At 37.9% G+C, this 21,766-nt stretch overlaps 1 protein-coding gene and 4 non-coding genes across 6 annotated transcripts in view; 4 read left to right on the top strand and 1 right to left on the bottom strand.

The window, feature by feature from the left end:
- Window positions 1-21,766, top strand: part of LOC136856058 (nucleoside hydrolase-like) — a 229,068-nt gene that overhangs the window by 187,368 nt on the left and 19,934 nt on the right. The window lies entirely within an intron of this gene.
- Window positions 1,267-1,459, top strand: LOC136828974 (U2 spliceosomal RNA). Its single transcript, XR_010850273.1, has one exon. It is a non-coding gene; the product is annotated as a U2 spliceosomal RNA (small nuclear RNA).
- Window positions 6,058-6,250, bottom strand: LOC136828967 (U2 spliceosomal RNA). Its single transcript, XR_010850272.1, has one exon. It is a non-coding gene; the product is annotated as a U2 spliceosomal RNA (small nuclear RNA).
- On the top strand, window positions 8,985-9,147 carry LOC136828935 (U1 spliceosomal RNA). Its single transcript, XR_010850256.1, has one exon. It is a non-coding gene; the product is annotated as a U1 spliceosomal RNA (small nuclear RNA).
- LOC136828963 (U2 spliceosomal RNA) lies at window positions 17,856-18,048 on the top strand. The gene has a single exon (XR_010850271.1). It is a non-coding gene; the product is annotated as a U2 spliceosomal RNA (small nuclear RNA).

Here is a 21,766-nt window from a genome sequence, read left to right as displayed (position 1 = left end):
AAACAAGACAACAAAGCATCCCGCGCTCTCTCTCTCTCTCTCTCTCTCTCTCTCTCTCTCTCTCTCTCTCTCTCTCTCTCTCTCTCTCTCTCTCTCTCCCGTGCGTCAGCAGCAATCGCTCGAAGAGATGCAACTTCTACCATACAATATTCATATCTGTTTCTCCCTAACCATTGTTGTCTCGGTTCATGTACAATCACCACTACTTGCATTGCCATGCAAGCATTCCGATTATGTACTCATAATGTTCCACCGAATCTTCTGTATCAAACTGTATGTTCCTGTTTGTGAAGACACCAAACGTCTCACCATTTCACATATAATGCTACTGCATTGTATTCATTAATCTGTCTCAGATCATGTGCAAATGTTCATATGTGGAATTTCCTGGCTTTTCCATTGATATATGTTTTGTCATTGTACGTTTATTATGTCTCACAATCGCCATCTGTTTGTCTGTCGACAAGCACAGATGTCTGAAACATAATCTGTTTTGTCTTGTCTGTGTGTAGAAACTACATTGCGGCTCGCACCAGCCAATAAAAACCTTGAAGATTTTGTACATGTATTCAGTAAGGAACCAGTAATAAACTAGACAACACCCAGCCAGTATGTCACTCAATATCTTCCTTACACTAAACCTAAAGCTTTGCTAACACATATTTTGTGTGTGTTAACCTTGGGGACTAAATGTTGTCATGAAGTACAGAAAGAACATAATGGTAAGTTGCATGAGAGTCAGGGAGGAGTGTCTTTGAAATAACATTCACAGTTTTACGCAGACGAGACGACTTAGTTTTGTTTGTTCAGGCCTTGGTATCAAACTGCATGCTTGTCTCACATGGAGTTCCATAACGCTTATTTACAACTTTACCTTTACCTGTATACAATTTCCTTTTATCCATTAGCATCCTCATTATTTTAATCCAGAGCTTTTCAACGTAATGATCAGGGGCATACTCACAAAGGTGTAAAATGCAAGGAGTGCGGTTAAGTAGTTTTCTGTGAGCCACAGTATATATGAACATATACTTGAAAATATGAAGTATGAAGATTAGTGATGGACCATGTCTGAAATCATTTATCATAAAACTTGCCTTTTCTCGCATGAAGTTCTTTTGTATACAAAAGTTCATTAACATTTTCAAGTGAATTCTGAGTTATTCATTACAGAGCTGTATTGATCACGCCCTTCTTACCCTCACACATGATAACGAGGTTTCATCAGTGAGTGTCTGCTGGTTTGGAGACCTTTTGGAGTTGGGTATCGCTTCTCGGCCTTTTGGCTAAGATCAAAGTGTAGTATCTGTTCTTATCAGCTTAATATCTGATACGATCCCCATGTGGGATCTACGATATTAAACTGATTTTTGTGTCTTGGCGAAGTGCTAGGGGCTTGCTCCACCTTTGCCGCGGATCGGCCCGGTATTGCAGTACCTCCGGGTTTGGTCCACTCCCCAAGGGGAGAAAAATCATCACAAAAAAAAATTGCTTAATGCACCCATTCTCGGTTATTGTAACCCTTTTATTCATTAGATACATATTTTGTTAATAATGTTGAATGTCATCAATTATTTCATTGCTTCACAACAGAAATATATACGTCAACTTTCACAGGAATTTGGTTTCCAGTAAAAATTCGCCTTTACCCTTAACATTATGAAAAATATGCATACATTATTACGAATCAAGTCTTTAGCTTAGCAATAGCATCCAAGTATATTATTGATTGATTCGTATTCATAAAATCCTCTAAATGATGTCAAATTTGGACAAAATCTGTAACATACATTCAATTAATTTCTGAGCAAAGGAGAGAAGGGAAATATCTTCATCCAAGAACTCAACAGAGGAAATGGTTTTGCAAGTCCTCAAGATACTTTTCCAGCACATATTACAAAGTTAAGGGAACCAACCAATCATCACAAAAATCTACTGTTCATCATTTATTAGAGAACCAGTGGTCAGGCGAATTTTGGCAGATTTTTAGCCAAAATAATATAGCTATAAACCTTCAAAATTTTGAATTTTATCTCCGTTATAGAGATAGTGTAGTAGCTTAACAGTTTTTTTTTCTATTCCCTAACCAGACTACCACGATGCTTGGGATGGTTCAAGAATCATCTGGGTAAGATCAGGTGTGGCCAGAGTGAGTGCATGTGGGTTTGGGAAAGAATGAGAATGTTAGGGTATAATTTTGGTGAATTCTTCTTTGTTTTGATGCTCTAAATGTAAAAAAGCCAAAGGATCCCTTGTGCACAAGGAGGCAGCTTCTTTGGAATAATTTTTGACCACAGATTAACATAGAATGCACACCCCAAATCTCTTAAAAGCAAATGTGTAGAAGTTTAAATATCTTTAAAGTACTGGGACATAAATCGTGGGGTACCCATTACCATTCTTTTAAGCCTTTATGAATAATTGATTTTAAGTCAACTTTCATATGGATCCGAAATATATTCATCATCATCACAGCCAAATTACAGACTAAAATATGTTCGATAGTACATTGTCTCTATTTACTGTTGTAGATTACAAAGGCTCCCCAATTCCCTTGCTTTTTAGACTTCTTCAGAGGAAACTGGTTTATTTATATCACTTAACCTCTTGCATTGAAAGCAAAGCTTATTTTGAATTATTCTAATTTAACAAGGAAATTGCTAAAAGTGTCCCTCGGCACATACTTATAGGATTTAAACTAGTTAAGCAATTTTTATGGATCATACTTGTAATCATGAGTACTCAATATTTGTTTATATTGCAACGAAGGAAATTTCTTTTCAAGCAACCTCACCCATTTCACTACAGTAACGTATTAGAGAATACAATTCATTTTAGTTATTCCTTAAATAGAAAGAACTGTGGGTTTCATTCGCCCCTTCATCAACTCTCCTCCATTTCGAAGATGGTTAAGCCTAATCCATCTGTGTTCAAAATGACTGCCTGAGATCCTCATTTCTAGGTGATCTTCAAAGAGATTAATCTTCGCTGATGGCGGACAACCGGCACAGGAGGAGCCAAAGAGAAAGCACCCAGCCATTAGTTCCCGAATATGTGCTCGCCTCCGTGACATCTGGGAATGGTGACCTCTCCATGAGGCCTGGCTGAATGCCAACATGGTTGCTATAGAAAATGAGGCGGAGATTAACTTTGCGCCACCTACCTGGATGCCAAGGAGTAATTCCCGAGGTTATAAATGGACCATGCACCAGCAGTCAGAGAGAGAAGCACTCAGAACTCCACCAAGGACAGATGTCCTTACCTTTGCCTGTCCCTTGTACCCTCCTGTTTGACCCCGAGGTTCAGACCAGTACACCTTTGTTGTGGCATTTTCATTTTCCTCCCTTCAGCGCTGGTGCCCCTATTGGACGAGGACATTGTCATCTTGACGAAGGTAATGTACCAGAATAAGGTTTCTTAGTCAGTCACAATCCTGTTATTTCTCTGTCTAATTTACTTTGTAATTCCATTGTGTGATCACCTTCAGTAATTTGTGTTGGAGCATCAAATGTTAACTTAATTATGCATTTAGTGTTGAACTGAGTTATTTGGCACTATTTGTGCATTCCCTCAGTTCCCTTTGAGCGTCTTGTTCTTGCAAGTAACCGTCTTGCATATCTTGCAGATTGGCCCTGGCTGTGGAACCACTCTCGGCTCTATCCCATGTGCAGTGGCCTTATGCCCCCCTTAAACTACCCCTCTGCAATGTTCCTGTTTTGAAGACATCATCAGGGTAGAATATTTCTCCTGTGTATGATTCATTCATTTAGCAGGCCCTTATTATTACCTGCCTAGTAATTCATCATTCTTCTGATCTGTGTTTATTATGTAAATATAATTAATTAAGAGAACCCTTGAGTTTATGTAATCTTCCCTTACATGAAGAAGGCCCTCAGCCAGCATTGTTCCCCTTGATGAATTATTCATCTATGGAGTTGCCTTTACCAGTCTTATTACTCAGGTTTCTTATTAATATACAATAGATTTCTTGATAATGTAAAGAACTGCCTGCGATTATCTGTTGCTGCCCAGAATCAAGCAAGTATCAAAGGCAAATACGTAGCGTTGATCGACCTTGCCGAGAAAGAAAGAATAGACCGGAAGAAATGAGAAGAGACAGAAAGGCAGGAGAAAAAGAAGGAAAGAATAGCCCGGGAGAAACGAGAAGAGACAGAAAGGCTGGAGAAGAAGGAAAGAATAACCAGTGAGAAACGAGAAGAGGTGGAAAGGCAGGAGAAGGAGAAAGAAAGGCAGGAGAGGGAGAAGGAAAGAGAAGAGAGGGAGAAAGAAAGAGCTCATCAACCTGCAATGGCAGCTCAAGGCATGTGCAACACACCAACGCCCTCTCCACATCCAACCCTCAGCAGTATATGCTCCCTCATAAGAAAATGGGACGAAGCTGAGTGTGAAGCCTGGCTCGGCCATATTGAAAAGGGCCTGATGACCTATCAACCCTCTACTGAAGAAGTATCTCTGATCCTAGGACGGCACCTTGAAGGAAAAGGTGCCATTGCATTCAATGCTTTCCCACCTGAGGATCAAGGAAATCTCACCCTTGTCTGCCAAGCCATCATAAAGGTTTTTGAGATAACTCCTGCCAATTGGAAGAAAAGGTGGAGAAATATGCCCAAAGAGTCAGGCCAAACCTGGTCTGAGTGGATTTTTAAAAAGACCCAAGCCTTAAAACGATGGCTAGAATCTCTCAGAGCCATGAGTGCAGAGGAAATCCTCGTATTCTTCCAGCTCAAGGACTTTTTACATTACGCCCTGCCAGCTACCTTGCCACCCATCTATGTGACAAGGCGCCTAAGACAGTGGTCGAATGCTGTCGTTGGGCTGACATTTGGGATACGCATCATCCCCATCTTAGTTCCCATGGATGAAAATTATATCCCTCCTCGCGTGCCTCAACCAACTCCCAGCAACCTCCCAAGAATGGGCACCCCCATAAGAAACCCATGTGCAGGTATTGTAAGAGAACAGGGCACCCCACTTAACGGTGCCGCTTGAAGGCTGAGAATCAGCCAGAAAATCCCTCTACGTCCTCAAACAGGACAACACCCCAACGAGCCACGCCTGGATCGTGGACAAGAGGTAAAGGGCCTGCTCCCTCCAATGGGACAATGCCAGGTAAAGATTATAGCAGGACTTATTTCCCCCTCTTGGGCACTCCACCCAATGGGCAAAATGCCCTAATAATAAGTCAAGTACGCCCGCCCATATTTATACTACAACTTTGTGAAGTGTATGTTGATAATGCATCTGCTACCTTATTTGCCTTCCCTGGAACATATTTAAATTTTATGTTATGATACTCTTACACTCTCATTCTTTCCCAAACCCACGTGCACTCACTCTGGCCGCACCTGATCTTACCCAAAAAATTCTTAAACCAACTCTTTCAACCATCCCAAGCATTGTGGTAGTCTGGTTAGCAGGAAATAAAAAACTGCTAAGCTACCACACTAGGTCTATGATGGTGATACAATTCAAAGTTTTGAACGTTTATAGCTATATTATTTTCGCTAAAAATCTCCCGAAATTCGCCTGACCATTGGTTCTCTAATAAATGATGAACACTAGATTTTTTAGATGATTGCTTGGTCCCCTGAACTTCGTAATATGTGCAAAAGCATTTCCTCTGTTAAGTTCTTGGAAGATGATGATAATTCCCTTCTCTCCTTTCCTAAGAAATTAATTGAATGTATGTAAAAGATTTCGTCCAAATTTTCCAACATTTAGTGGATTTTATGAATAAGAATCAATCAATAATATACTTGGATGCTATTGCTAAGCTAAAGACTTGATTTGTAATAATGTATGAATATTTTTCATAATGTTAAAGGTAAAGGCGACCTTTTCTTGAAAACCAAATTCCTGTGAAAGTCGATGTATATATTTCTGTCGTGAAGAAGCAATGAAATAATTGAAGGCATTCAACATTATTAATAAAATACGTATCTAATGAATACCTTTACGGATAAAATAACGGTTACAGTAACCGAGAACGTGTGCATTAGCAAATTTTTTTCCATATGTGGTGATTTTTCTCCCCTAGGGGAGTGGACCGATCCCGGAGGTACTGCAATACCGGGCCGATCCGCGGCAAAGGTGGAGCAAGCCCCTAGCACTTCGCCAAGACACAAAAATCAGTTTAATATCGTAGATCCCACATGGGGATCGTATCAGATATTAAGCTGATAAGAACAGATACTACACTTTGATCTTAGCCAAAAGGCCGAGAAGCGATACCCGACTGCAAAAGGTCCCCAAACCAGCAGACACTCACTGATGAAACCTTGTTATCATGTGTGAGGGTAAGAAGGGCGTGACCAATACAACTCTGTAATGAATAATGCAGAAAACATCATAAGAGTAAAGGATAGTTTTACGATATATGATTTCAGACAAATGATCCTTCACTAATCTTCATACTTTATATTTTCAAGTGTACATTCAAATACACTGTAGCTCACAGAAAACTACTTAATTGCACTCCTTGCATTTTACACCTCAGATCATTAGGTTGAAGAGAAAAGGTCTGGATTAAAATAATGAAGTGCTAATGAATAGAAGGAAGTTGTATACAGGTAAAGATAAAGTGGTAAATAAGCGCCTTGGGACTACAATCGAGACAAGCATGCAGTTTAATACTGAGGCCTGAAAAAAAATTGTGAAAGTTATTTCAAAGAGCGAATGCAGAGTAGGGGGTCGAGGCTACTGTAGGCCTTGTAGTAGGCATTCCAGTGGGATTGCAACCTACCCAGACAAATTTTTGGAAAGTAGCTTCCATGTCATTCAAACGGTCCTTGGGTAATGCTGGCAGTATGGAAGCCAGACCGTTTAGCAGTTACTTTAATTGGCAGTTTTATGGAGCTGTTGTAATTATCAAGGAAACAAGACAAAATAATCAAATATTCTAATCGTATTTTGAAAATGAACTGTCTTTGTTCAGGGGCCAGAGGCGGAACCTAATGGCCCCCAAATCCCCACTTGCCCACTGTTTAGATATTCTTTTTATAGTTATTACTGATATGTTAAATAATTGGACAAAGTTAGGAAGTCTTGTACCCGGAGCTAAGTCCAGTACCTGGAGAAGGAAGTCTTGTACCTGGAGTTAAGTCCAATACCTGGGAACACTTTGTTCTCAATCTTAAAATCCTACCATTGTTAACAGAGCCCCTTTCCTTTGGGAATATAAGAAGCCGTTCTTAATTAAACTGACGTTGCAAATCCGTATTTAGCTCTCGTTTGTTTACAGTTGTACTTTGTTAATCGTTTTTTACTATAGCCTGCTCCTGTACAAAGCAGGTGGTATTATTAAATAAAAGCCTTTTTTTAACATAGCCATGCAAACTCGATTTTATTTAAAGCTTAACGATAATATGTGAGGGGTCGAGATGAAGAGTGAGAAAATTATTTACCTATGTTTGAGGTGGATGTTCCTTCGATTTTCATAACTGATGTCTTTATTGCTTGTGTCTGTGTGCATTACTTGTGTAAAAAGATTTCCGTGAATATTTAAAGTAATAATTTGTTTTGTAAAAAAAAAATGTTTTCTTGTGTTTGCAGGTTTTCAGAATGCTTGGCCGCATTCGCCAGTTCTCATTGAAAGAGAGTTCATTGTTTCTTTGACCAGAGGTTTTAGGTCGGCCATTTTCGGGTTATTTTTCTTTTTCATATTTAAAACCAAGTCCTTTAAAAGTTAACGCAATGGCTCTTTGTTTCCTTTTAGCTTTAAGTTTGCTTTAACTTAAAATCTTTTGAAATGTAAAAATTTCTTTTCTATTTAAGATTTAATAATGTCTTTCGCAAAGCACATTTATTGAAGTCTCATAGATGTGTGAGAGGATTTGCCCTTGTCCGTTCACCCCAGAAAAACACGAGAGACATATCTTTCCATACACTCTCCGTCTTTGCAGTGAACTGCTTTTGAAAAGTCCTGTATTCGACGGTTATTGTTTTTCCGTGATGAAGTACTTGTACGCGGTATATTCCACTTCTCTGGCTATGCCAGGCAGAACACATAGTCAAAACAGTACCACGTTTCTAGCTTTATGATTTTTGTTTTATTTGAATACTTTAAGTGAGTGACAAAAATGTAATGGGGTTTTTCTCAAATACTTACAGCGAAGTCAGTTGCTACTGCCTTTAGTAGATTAGGTGAAATCGAGAACGAAGGGCCCAGAGTCTACATTTGAACTGAGAAATGTCACGTGAAAACAGCACAAGATACAGTTCGCAGCCTCACAAGCTTCAGTATCATTTTCAGACTCATTCTCTACTTGCCCTTTATCTTTTGTCTCTAAACGCTCAAGTAGTAATGTAATGCAACTCGCACGTTGACATAAAACGAGTTATAATTTATTGTTATATAATTATATGTTATTGCATTTCGGTGTCAGATTAGCCCCACACTTGGCCATAATGAATGTGTGGAAACTAAGTGGAGTCCTTGGCAAATTTGAACATATTTGGGTAATGCAGGCAGTATGGAAGCGAGGCCGTTTTGACTTTAGATGCTTATGATATAGGTGTAGATGAAAGGGTGAGGGAAGGTGGAATCGTTTAGTGCTTGCTTCTTCATGAGAAATTTCCTGTGGTTTCATCTTCCTTCCCAGAAGTATTACAAGACAGTGATTGGGTAGCATTCATCCATAAAGAGATATAAATAACAATTCATGTGGGGGGTCGCTTTGTATAAAGGTCCTTGAATGGTTTCTAAAATGGAGTTCCCACTCTCTCTCTCTCTCTCTCTCTCTCTCTCTCTCTCTCTCTCTCTCTCTCTCTCTCTATTTAAGATTTTTTTTATTATGGTGACTGAATAATTTTCGTAGGTAATTTAGATTTTACTATTAAAAATTAGGCGTTGGTGTTTTCAAGATGTAGAGTTTTTAATTACTATTTATGACCATCATAATGTATAGTCTAATATAATGTATTCAGTCCGTGGAGTGTTGTGTTGCGATGATGGTGGAAGGAGCATACTTACCTGGCACAGGGGACACCGTGATCACGAAGGCGGTTCCCCCAAGGTGAGGCTCACCATTGCACTCCGGTGGTGCTGACCCTTGCGATTGACCCAAATGTGGTCAACTCGGGTGCGCAATTTTTGGTAGCGAGGGACTGCGTTCGCGCTTTCCCTCTAGTAAATCCTTCATTCTCGAAAGTATTATGAGTATTTTCTACTAATATCAAGTAACGTGAGTTTTAGGTTAATTAGTTCAAAAGGTTTGGGATTGTAATTCTTTTTTTTTTTTTAAATATAGCTAGAGGCAACTCATTAGTTTCACTGGCAAATAAATTATTGTGTAATGTACACGTATTTAAGAATGTAATGTATTGCATAGGTACTTGCTCTAAATGTAGACCTTCTGTTCACACACACACACTTATATATATCTTCTTCGTTTAACGTGCTTTTTTCCCATTTTTCATATGAGGTAAGCACGATGCTTTCTTTTGAAGGGCTTTGATTTGGCGTTGGGGTAGGCCGTAGCCTCGATTGGCTGCCCTGCTTGACATCGCGTAGACCCCGATAGCACATGTATATATGTATCGTGCCAAATCCCCAGCTCCATTTCTCCCAGCAGCGAAGAGACGTGAGTGGTTAGGCTGACAGTTCGAGACGTGTAAGGCGTCTGTTATGTTTTTTTAGATGTTGGAGTGGCTTTGTTGTTGTGACACACACACACACACACACACACATATATATATATATATATATATATATATATATATATATATATATATATATATATATATATATATGTATGTATATATATTTATATATTATATATATACATATATATATATATATATTACATATATATATATATATATATATATATATATATATATATATATATATATATATATATATATATATATATATATATATAATATTAACAGCCCTGGTTTGAGGGCCATCTTTTTTATTGATGTATCTGTTTTAAGAACAAAATTAAACATCTCACTTTTCTTGAGATGTCTCTGGTAGCTGTGGCTCTTTCCTTGGGTCAGCAGTTCCCTTCTCCTTCGTCATATGACTCTCGCTAAACCTATCTTCACATAAAGGCCTACTGAAATGAGACACTGATATACATAACTAGACTATTGACAGATTTAACGGAAGTGACTCAGCAAAAGCTACGGTCATGAAATGGAGTGATTCACACCCCCTTATCATTGGAAAACCTAACTAGAGGAAATACTGTTTCACAAGCAAGTAAAATAATGATTCTATGCCAAGCAATACTAGTGAATAATACCCTGGTCATCAAGCAAAGTAATAAGGTCATAAAGACCACAATAAAAGTCATATTGTAAATAAGAGTAAAAACACCACTTCCCAAATATTTGTCCTCCAGGACGATGTTCGAATTCTTGTAGAAAGAAGTACATATCAGTAGATTAAAACCTGAAAGGAATGTACATATTGAAGACAGGAAAAAATGCACAAATGGACAATTTCATTATGTAGGCATTGTTCAGGTTCACTGCTTCTCAACAGGGGGTTTTCCCTCTAAAGTCTGGAAAAGATATCAATGTCACTGGGTGTTCTTACTCACATTCTATGGCCATAAATAACGTATCTTCATACTGGCGGTTTCTTTAAACACTACACCAGGCTAAAACACATACCTGCCACTAGAGATCGAAGCAATCTCCCTGTGAGAGTCACTGTTCCTCTCATAAGTAACTCATGAGAGATCGCACATACCCCATCGGAAATCTGGGCACTCCCGGTGCATTAGTTCAACGCTCTATCATGCTGTTTCCATGTGCCTGGACCATGATTAAATAGCTCTTTGCATCTGACTGAGCAAATTCCAATGTCAGCACAAATCCATCTGCTGTGAGATCCACTGACAGGTCATCACATATCTCACTGTTGTCCAACGAGAACCCAGACTTATAGGAGCTCGGACCACCTACTTCTGGGCGTCCTCATCCAGATACAGTAACTGTCCAATTGAAAGCTCAGTAGGGGCCAACTCCAAAATCGTAGCAAACTGTCTGCACTAGTATTCAGAAACATAGACTTTCTCTCACATGAAATTACTTATTCACAATGGAGGAAATTTTCAATTAGATTTAATTAGCACATGGTAACACAATGGTGGGAATGCTCTAATTATTATCACAGAACAAACTTAATTTAAGCTTGGAACAAGTCATGAGGGCAAATGTGCACGCTAGGCTGTGGGGAAACAGAGGGGCTTTGTTTTGGGAGAATGAAAAGTTGGAAATACTGAAAATGGAGAGAAATTCACTAGAAGGAAAAGAGCACTGGTGTTACTTGCAACTTCAAGGCATACCTTATTGCATCTGTGCAAGCAGCTCGCTTGGAAAAGATGAATTCTGGCCGCAGAAGTCCCGACACGTGGCCAGTGTAAGAGGGAAGGACACCACCAGCTTAGCTCTGTGGAGGCCTGATGCGTAATGACGAGAGGTGTCACCGAGGCATCCCATTCGATTTCTAGGGATGGGCACAGGACATCGGTAGATCTGGAAGAAGCAATAACAACCAGTACAAAGGTCGAAGGGAAATAGTTCTTACAGTTAAGACGAACTAAGGGTCAGCATAGCAGCTCAATTACTGTCCTGGCTGGTCCTTCTTACATTTGTCCCCCCTAGTGGGGTCTCCCCCAGCTGCCATGAAATTGATTTCCTAACTAACGGACTGGAGGGACGAATTTTCTAAATACTTGAAAATTATTATATATATCGTACGTACGTATGTATGTATGTATGTATGTATGTATGTATTTATTACACCCTCCAAGAGGGCGAATTATATTTCCACTTATATTTCAACTTACATGGAAGAACTACCTCGGCAACGTTGGTCAGCTTCAAGCTGAACTAAGCATTTTTCCTCTCTCTCTCTCTCTCTCTCTCTCTCTAGTTCCTCGTTGGACGAGTCGGTAGAGTTCCCGGCTAGCACTCTGCTAGGCCCGAGTTCAAGTTTCCGGCCGGCCAATGAAGAATTTGAGGAATTTATTTCTGGTGATAGAAATTAATTTCTCAGTGTAATGTGGTTCGGATTCCACAATAAGCTGTAGGTCCCGTTGCTAGGTAACCAATTGGTTCTTAGCCACGTAAAATAAGTCTAATCCTTCCAGCCAGCCCTAGGAGAGCTGTTAATCAGCTCAGTGGTCTGGTTAAACTAAGGTATACTTTCTCTCTCTCTCTCTCCCTCTCTCTCAACAAACAAGCTACTAATTAATCTGGGAATAATAGCAAATTCATGTCTATAAAAATACAATTTATTCATAAGTCTAACACGGAAAATGAATTGAAATTAAATAAAACGGTGTAATGAGTGAGGACAAGCCTAAACCCTGAAAATTAGCAAGATAAAAGTAAGACCAGCCCTTGCACAACATAGTGTTTCCAATATTGACTAAGTCTCCACAACATATAAGTCAGATATGTCTAACATGACCGAAGTCGTGGTTACTGTCAAAGTTCCCTTTAATTTTTGCCCTCTAGTAGCACATCTGAGGAATCAAAGAAAATGAACTTGTGACCTCTAGTAACACATCTGAGGAATCAAAGAAAATGAACTTGTGATCTCTACTAACACATCTGAGAAATCAAAGAAAAGGGACTTTTAAAACAGGCACAAGAAAAAAGTACTCGTGGGATTTCTACCTTGTTGCCGATTCAAAAACAACACATCAGATCAATGCAAGAAATAAAATGGCATATAGAAATCAAAACCGAAATATTAAAAATAAAAAATGGAAATAAAAAGAATTATCCAAAGCATAAGCAGTATGTAAAAAGAACAGTACAGGTTAAACACAAGAAAAATGGTAAAGTCTTTGGCCTTTGAAAATCAAAGACTTGGCTCACCTTACTGGCAGCTCGACAGCGCCCCAACAAAAAATGGGTCTTTCAGAAACAGCGATTAGCACCCGAATAATTAACCTGTACTTAAAATTTAAAATCTACACTTCCTTTGTTCCGCCCATCAGAGCGAACTCATGAACGACCTCTCATCCGGAACGAAGTCCGCCAATGACTTCTGTTGCGGGAGGTTCCATGATGTAGTTGGGGGGCCTTGTTCAAGGAGTCATGCGTCAGTGGGACCCCTCGAGCGAAAAATGTTGTCTGACTCCATGGGCAGCAAAGCTGACCATCAGGCTTCGTAAGCACTGACACACGTTTTCACTCGCCCATGAATATCTTCGAGCCAACAAAATGACTAACTACACAAAAAGTTAACAAGGTTAACATGGTGTATATATACTAAATGTTCTATACCTAATGCTCTCTCTCTCTCTCTCTCTCTCTCTCTCTCTCTCTCTCTCTCTCTCTCTCTCTCTCTCTCTCTCTCTCTCTATATATATATATATATATATATATATATATATATATATATATATATATATATATATATCGGTTCTCCTTAATTAAGGTAGATGTTGAGGGTGGATTACTGTGGACGTTTATTGTTCAAGGAACAATGTAGAATGTTGGCTTTACTTAAGGATAGATTATTAAATTTGGGTTCTTGCCTGAAAACAGCGTCGTAGGTTTTTCTCTTTAATTTCACTTATTACTTTATAAATACTGTACCCTTTTCTTTTAGCTGCATTTTGGGAGATATTTGCTAAGTCCGGGTCTGAGACTTGTATCCAGAATCTAAATTGAATTTCGAGAGAGAGGTAATTAGTCTAAGTTCGTTCCCCACTGCTGGGCATGACTGCATTAGCACAACACACTAATCAGAAATCCCACATTATCCCAGTCAAAGTAAGACATTGCGATGTCTAGTACAATAAGCTTCATATTTCCCCCCAGCATGTATGTTTTGTATGCCTTATGCATAGATAAGGCAGTCCAGATTTTTGTTCCTATACAAATACAAATTGAAAATAACATCAACGAAATCGTGACTATTTTGTAAGAGCTTTTCTTATAAGTGAGATGCAAGGAGTTATGTTAATTTTATATGAAAATAAAAAAATTTCAAATAAAACATCAGACTTTAATTAAGTATTACAATGATAATTTTATGATATTAACAAAGCATATATTTTACATAAAATTCAATTTTTATAGATGTTGAAACGAATCCCTCTATCGATCTTCATTGATGACAAGATCACACTCAAATAAGGTGAGGGATGAGACTACTCTTAAATGAGAAGAAATATGCCTCATTTCGTTTGAGTAAACGTTAATAAATCCTTAAATGTACTTCACAGAATAGGGAATGTTGATCCCTCCAAGAAGGATAGGGTAAGATATATCCACTACACTGTGTTTATATGACCCCTTGCAGAGGCTAAGGCTCATGGTGTAATTAATTGAAACTGTGAGTATTTTAGCATCTGTATAAAATTTTTATGCACAACAGCTTGTTGTGTTGAATGGTCAGAGTTTGATAACAAATTACGCTAATGCTGGCGTCACACTGCAGTTTTGTGGTTCTGGCAAAATCAGATGTTATTTTGTGGGAAGACCTCTGCAGGTCACTTTTATCATTGAGGTGACATGCTGTCCAGATTGAAGATTGAGCTTTGAAAGCAGAGGTCTTGCTGCAAAAGCAAGATTGTAGTCATTGCATTCATTTTCTGTGCTGAACAGGAATTATGTAAAATTTTTACAATAAAGTTTTTTTATTTTTTTTGAGTCGCAGGATTTCCAAAAACTCATTCAATGAAGTGCGGGAAATGCGTAGGCAATTAGCACAGATGGAAGATTATCCAAAACTTTAAGATAAGAATAAGAGAAAATGGTTATTAAGTAAAAGAATATTAAATAAGGCTTGACTTTTAATACAAAGATACTTTAAATAAAGGGCTGCTATCACTTAAAGCACAGTAATATAATGATTTTCATTGAATGTTGAAATAGATACAATGAATAAATTTTTCAGCTTCCAACATTGTGTATAAGTGTAAGGTTATAAAAGATGTTTCAACAAAGTAGCAGGAACTCGTGTTTTTTATCCATTTCTTGGGATAAAATTGTTGGAATGCTTGATGTTGGCAGCTCATACTGGCAGAAAGCTGTAATTTAAAACTTATCACCATCCCGATAAACTTCCTCAGGGACCACAAAAATACATACTGTGACACAGGTATAAAAAAAATTAATCATAGAAAATAGGAGGTGAGCTTAACACTTATGTTGAATCTTGACCTGTATGTGGGCATTTCTTTCCCAAGGCAATCCTTAAAGGTGTATAGGTCACAGTGAATCACAGAGCCTAGGGACAGGTTATTGTACAGTTGCGTGATGTCATGGAAACCAAACGCGCGCTTGATGCCTCCCAAACCCATTCTACATCACTTGGGATGTGGGGGAGCCAGGCAAATACGCCTGGTAACTTGTCAAAATATATACTCGTATCCTTGCCCCCAGTCTCCCATCCTTAGAATCCAGGATGGTAGGGTTGTGTCTCAATGAAAATCTGTCAAACCCTGAATGGGACTTGAACTCAACACCAAAGTAGTGGGAAATCTCAGGCAACATCACTCGGGTACCTTGACTCTTTAGCTTTGGGGTAATTAGTACAGTACTTGTCAGATGGAACCCTTAATTAACATCCAGGGCTTCTTCCCTCGGAAAAGATTTCGGGTATGAAGGCTTCTAGACAGTAACACATCTGACCCAGTAACATTGCTTGTAAGTTTCCCAGTAAACTTTGCATTTTAAGTTAGGCAGGTCAAAAGTAACCCTAGCCCTACATGCAATTTCTGTACTACACCTACTTTAATCCAGTGCCATATTTACTAATTTGACCTCAGTGAAAATTTGGGGAATCAGACTTTTGTAAAAAGCTTGTAGTCCTTGTTCAGGTCTGACTATTACTCCTAAGTGCTAGTACCCTTGCAGATTGCATTTTGTTTGGGTTTTCAAATCTTTATCAAATAGGCAAATGGAATAATGCTTATAAATACGACACATAAATGAAAAATGTGCAAAAGTCTTTGGAAGAACATGCATTTTCATGTTTTTTTGTATAACTATTGGAATATTTAATGATTTGTACATTAATATGTACCTCTAAATTTCAGTGTTGTTTAAGGATGTCAGTAGCATACAGAAGATCAGATCAATAAAAAAAAAACCTCAGCTTCAAGAACAGATTAGGAAAATGGAAACCATTTCAGTCCATACTAAGTATTTCAGAAGAAAATGAAGAAAGGAAAGGGAGTAGAGTAGGAAAAGTCCTAATTCTGTGGCTACCTCTATGATCAAATTTGTCTTCTTAATATGAATTACAGATTGTTGAATAGTCAGCTTATACGAACTGTGTATTGAGCTAAAGCTTGTGCTGGCACAAGGCCAGCCATAGGAAGAAAGAACTATATGTATAAGAAGGAAATGAGATGAAAGGGATGGCTGGAACAAGAGCCAGACAGGTGCCAGTACCCTTGGTAAAATAGTGGTGTGGTTGATAGAAAGTTTTTCTAAAAACTTTAGAAAGCAATACACATGAAAGCTTTAAGGAAATTAGTAGACCTATTTGTTTTTTGTATCTGATAAGAGCATTTTTGGAGGTTGCAAGTTTCTTTCCTTTTTGTAGATAGTATACCTGTACCATCAAAACTGCCAATTTTATAAGGGAGGGTCAGTACAGAAATTACGGAGTATAGAGGCATTGTGTGTTGGGCGATAGCTCTGCCCAAGCTATCTCCATTCGAAACACTTGCATATTGGTCATTGGTGAGAGAGGCTGGCCCTTAGCTGGAAGAATGTAATTCTAAACACAGTTCATTTCCACAGGTTATCATTGTTAAGCAGGAAAAATATAGTTGCGTAATTAGTTTTTATGGTACAGAGTTGAAAAATGCAAGGATTACATTGTCTAAGGTGGTCACCAGGCTAGTTGTTACACATCATTTATAGTTTTAGAAAATTATTTAATTTGCAATAATTATGGTAATAAATTTAGAAAACTTCTTCCTATCGATTCTTTGGTTCCCATTTTGAAATGAGATTTATCTGTACGAGTTTGAATTGCGAAACGCTATTTTTAGTTGCCGTAGAAATTTAATGCATTTCTAAACCTAAAGCTTTACTAACACATATTTTGTGTGTATGTTGTTTGGTCATCTTGATATGTAGATCCTATAGGAGAACTTAATAGCCTGCCTTTCAAAGGTATCCATAAACAACTATATATGTAATGCGTACAGTTCGCCTGTCCTCTTTCAGAAATCCAGAACTAGTGAAGAGAAAGGGATTGTTGCAGGTATCCAAGCGATTTAATTCGTGATAACAAACTTGACTTGACTTGGTGACTAAATATTGTCATGCACTGCAGAAAGAAAATAATGGTAAATTGCATGAGAGTCAGGGAGGAGTGTCTTTGAAATAACATTCACAGTTTTACGCAGACGAGACGACTTAGTTTTGTTTGTTCAGGCCTTAGTATCAGACTGCATGCTTGTCTCATGTGGAGTTCCATGACGCTTATTTACAACTTTATCTTTACCTGTATACAGTTTCCTTTTATCCATTAGCATCCTCATTATTTCAATCCAGAGCTTTTCTCTTCAACGTAATGATCAGAGGCATACTCATAAAGGTGTAAAATGCAAGGAGTGCAGTTAAGTAGTTTTCTGTGAGCTACAGTATATTGGAACATACACTTGAAAATATGAAGTATGAAGATTAGTGATGGACCACACGTCTGAAATCATTTATCATAAAACCTTCCTTTACCCTTATGAAGTTCGTTTGTATACAAAAGTTTATTAACATTTTCAAGTGAAATCTGCTTTATTCATTAGAGTTGTATTGATCACGCCCTTCTTACCCTCACACATGATAACAAGGTTTCATCAGTGAGTGTCTGCTGGTTTGGGGACCTTTTGCAGTCGGGTATCGCTTCTCGGCCTTTTGGCTAAGATCAAAGTGTAGTATCTGTTCTTATCAGCTTAATATCTGATACGATCCCCATGTGGGATCTACGATATTAAACTGATTTTTGTGTCTTGGCGAAGTGCTAGGGGCTTGCTCCACCTTTGCCGCGGATCGGCCCGGTATTGCAGTACCTCCGGGATCGGTCCACTCCCCTAGGGGAGAAAAATCACCACATATGGAAAACAATTTGGGAATGCACACATTCTCGGTTATTGTAACCCTTTTATTATTAGATACATTATTTTGTTAATAATGTTGAATGCCTTCAATTATTTCATTGCTTCACGACAGAAATATATACGTCGACTTTCACAGGAATTTGGTTTCCAGTAAAAATTCGCCTTTACCCTTAACATTATGAAAAATATGCATACATTATTACAGATCAAGTCTTTAGCCTATTGCTAGCAAGCTTTAGCAATAGCATGCAAGTATATTACTGATTGATTCTTATTCATAAAATTCACTAAATGATGTAAAATTTGGACGAAATCTGTAACATACATTCAGTTAATTTCTGAGCAAAGGACAGAAGGGAATTATCATCATCATCCAAGAACTCAGCGAGAGGAAGTGCTTTTGCAAGGCATCAAGACATGTTTCCAGCACATATTACAAAGTTAAGGAAACCAAACAATCATCACAAAAATCTATTGTTCAACATTTATTAGAGAACCAGTGGTTAGGCGAATTTTGGCATTTTTTTTTAGCCAACATAATATATCTATAAACCTTCAAAACTTTGAATTTTATCTCCATTATAGAGATAGTGTAGTAGCTCAACAGCTATTTTTTTATTTTCCAACCAGACTACCGCGATGGTTGGGATGGTTGAAAGAGTTGGTTCAAAAATTGTTTGGGTAAGATCAGGTGTGGCTAGAGTGAGTGCATGTGGGTTTGGGAAAGAGTGAGAGGGTAAGAGTATAGTTTTGGTGAATTATTCTTTATTTTGATGCTCTAAATTTAAAAAAAGCCAAAGGATCCCTTGTGCACAAGGAGACATCGTCTTAAGATTAATTTTTGACCACAGGTTAACATAGAATGCACATCCTAAATCTCTTAGAAGCAAATGTGTAGAAGTTTAAATATCTTTGAAGTACTGGGACATAAATCGTGGGGTGTCCACTACCATTCTTTTAAGCCTTTATGAATAATTGATTTTATGTAAACTTTCGTATGGATCCGAAATATATTCATCATCATCACAGCCAGATTACAGACTAAAATATGTTCGACATTGTCTCTATTTACTGTTGTAGATTACAAAGGCTCCCCAATTCCCTTGCTTTTAAGACTTCTTCTAAGACTTCTTCAGAAGAAACTAATTTATTTATTATATCACTTAACGTCTTACGTTGGAAGCAAACCTTATTTTGAATTATTTTAATTTAACAAGGAATGTAGTGGCTGTCTTTAAAAACACTTTTAACTTCTCCATGGAAATTGCCAAAAGTGTCCCTCGGCAAATGCTTTTAGGATTTAAACCAGTTAAACCAATTTTAATGGCTCATACTTTTAATAATGAGTACTCAGTATTTGTTTATATTGCAACGAAGGAAACTTCTTTTCAAGCAACCTCACCCGTTTCATTTCCCTTTGAGCGTCTTATTATTTTTGCAAGTAACCGTCTTGCAGATCGGCCCTGGCTGTGGAACCACTCTCAGCTCTGTCCCATTGCAGTGGCCTTATGCCACCCCTTAATCTACCCCTCTGCAATGTTCCTGTTATGAAGACATCATCAGTGTAGAATATTTCTTCTGTGTAGGATTCATTCATTTAGCAGGCCCTTATTATTACCTGCCCAGTAATTCATCATTCTTCTGATCTGTGTTTATTATGTAAATATAATTAATTAAGAGAACCCTTGAGTTTTCGTAATCTTCCCTCACATGAATAAGGCCCTCAGCCAGCATTGTTCCCCTTGATGATTTATTCATCTATGGAGTTGCCTTAACCAGTCTTATTAGTCAGATTTCCTAGTCACATACAATAGATTTCTTGATAATGTAAAGAACTCCCTGCGATTATCCATTGCCACCCAGAATCAAGCAAGTATCAAAAGCAAACACGTAACAATATAGATAGTTCCAAATCTAGTTTTGGCATTGGATTTTGAGTAAGTTTATATGTGTAAGATTACTCTCCTGATTTTAGATGCAAAAAGCATATTACAAGCACGAATGTTTTTCAGATTCTTTTAACCTCTTGATTTTTAATGATTCTGCAGTAGCTGAACATCTTCCAGAGTAGATATTCCTAAGTAAATTTTGGTTGGATAAAAGCACAAGTAGGCATTTATGGAAATGAAGAAGAGGATAAGCGTTGCTAAGGAAGCAGTAAAAGTATTTCCGAGGGGTACATTGTCGTATTTTGAAGACCTAATACCAAGTATCAATAAATGTTCCTAGACAAGAAAGGTGGAACTAGATGGGTCCAAATAACATGGTGTTCCAAAACGATGTCTTCCAGAAGGTATGGCTATATCCGCAGGAAAGGAAATTTGCTGTCTTTCATGTGGAAATTGAACAAGTTTGACCTAAAAATTTTTTTAATGCATGCCCCAATAGCCTTTTTATGATGATTGCCTAGCCCTGTGACTGCATTAGATTATCAAATGCCCCAGTCTCGGTGGCTTAAGAGAAACTCTTCTCTGAGTCTCAAGTGAAGTGATAGTAGGTACATTTTTGCCAAGTTTCTTGCAGAGAACCTAAGTTTTAACATTAGTGGTGTTTTAAGATTTGTTGCAGCAGTTCAAATTTTAATATCGTTAAGTTAAAATATAAGTGTTTATTTACAATGTAACTCTAGTTGTGTTTTCCATTTTCCTGCAGATGCTGCCCTTCTTCAACAAAACAAGATATCTTTGAAGTCCAGAACATAGCTTTTAGAATTTTTATTGCTTTTTTTGATTATTGCAGGTTTTCTTTATGACTTGCTATTTGGTATCAGTGGCAGTCACAATGCCAGATAACTCCTAACTACTTGTTCTCTCTTGAGGCTCTAGGTGGGGATGGCAGGTACGTCTTTTCCAAGATGTCTTACAGAAGGAAAGTTACAAAAGTAGTGGTGTTTTTAAGTTTGTAGCAGAAGTGGGCCTTCTGCTACCAATGAAATTCTAAAATTTCACACATATCACTTTAGTGTAATAATGTGTATATTAGTCATTTAATAAAAAGGTTTTAGAATTTTATCTAATTTTTCAGAATTTGAAAATTAATAGATTTTGGCATCTATGGTCCGGCGTAAGGGAAATTCTGGGGAATAGGTCTGTGAAAGGTATTCTGTAAAAGTCTGTTTGGACATCATCACAACTTCAGAGTGAAAGCAATTTCTGATAACATGTTAAAAAGGTTGACCATCCATCTGTCTATTACCTGTCTGAATGCAAGTGTGACCATAGCCCAAGCTTTGAACGCGGCTAATGAAGCACATTTAGGTGATACTACAGCTTGGCCATGACCCTCAAGCTGGATAAGGGCCATTGGAGCCATTCGTGTTGCACTAATATTTCTTATTGGGAGAAAATTGTCAGGTATTCACCTTAGCTAGAACCATAATGGTGCCTTCTTTAGCATTTCAGCAAATCTTGACAATATTTATGCCATAAGATTGAAGTTATTTCTTGTGGTATTTTTGACGCCCTTATCATACATAACCAGTATCTTGTTGACAGGATCAAGAGTGGCTACAGTTGAAAAAATTCATATTGCAGTTAAATGGATAAATCATAAGAGGACTTCTTATTTTTCTAACAAGTAAAACAGTTGTTTTACTTTTATATATGAAGAGCACCCTATAACTCGGCAGTTTATATAGTAGGTCAGCTTCTTCCCAGTTTAGAAAAACCTATAAGATTGGTGCTTTATCATGA

Source organism: Macrobrachium rosenbergii, chromosome 3 (assembly GCF_040412425.1).
Source record: "Macrobrachium rosenbergii isolate ZJJX-2024 chromosome 3, ASM4041242v1, whole genome shotgun sequence".
NCBI lineage: Eukaryota > Metazoa > Arthropoda > Malacostraca > Decapoda > Palaemonidae > Macrobrachium > Macrobrachium rosenbergii.
Note: the sequence above shows the minus strand (reverse complement) of the source record. Positions and strands in the feature narration are given on the sequence as shown.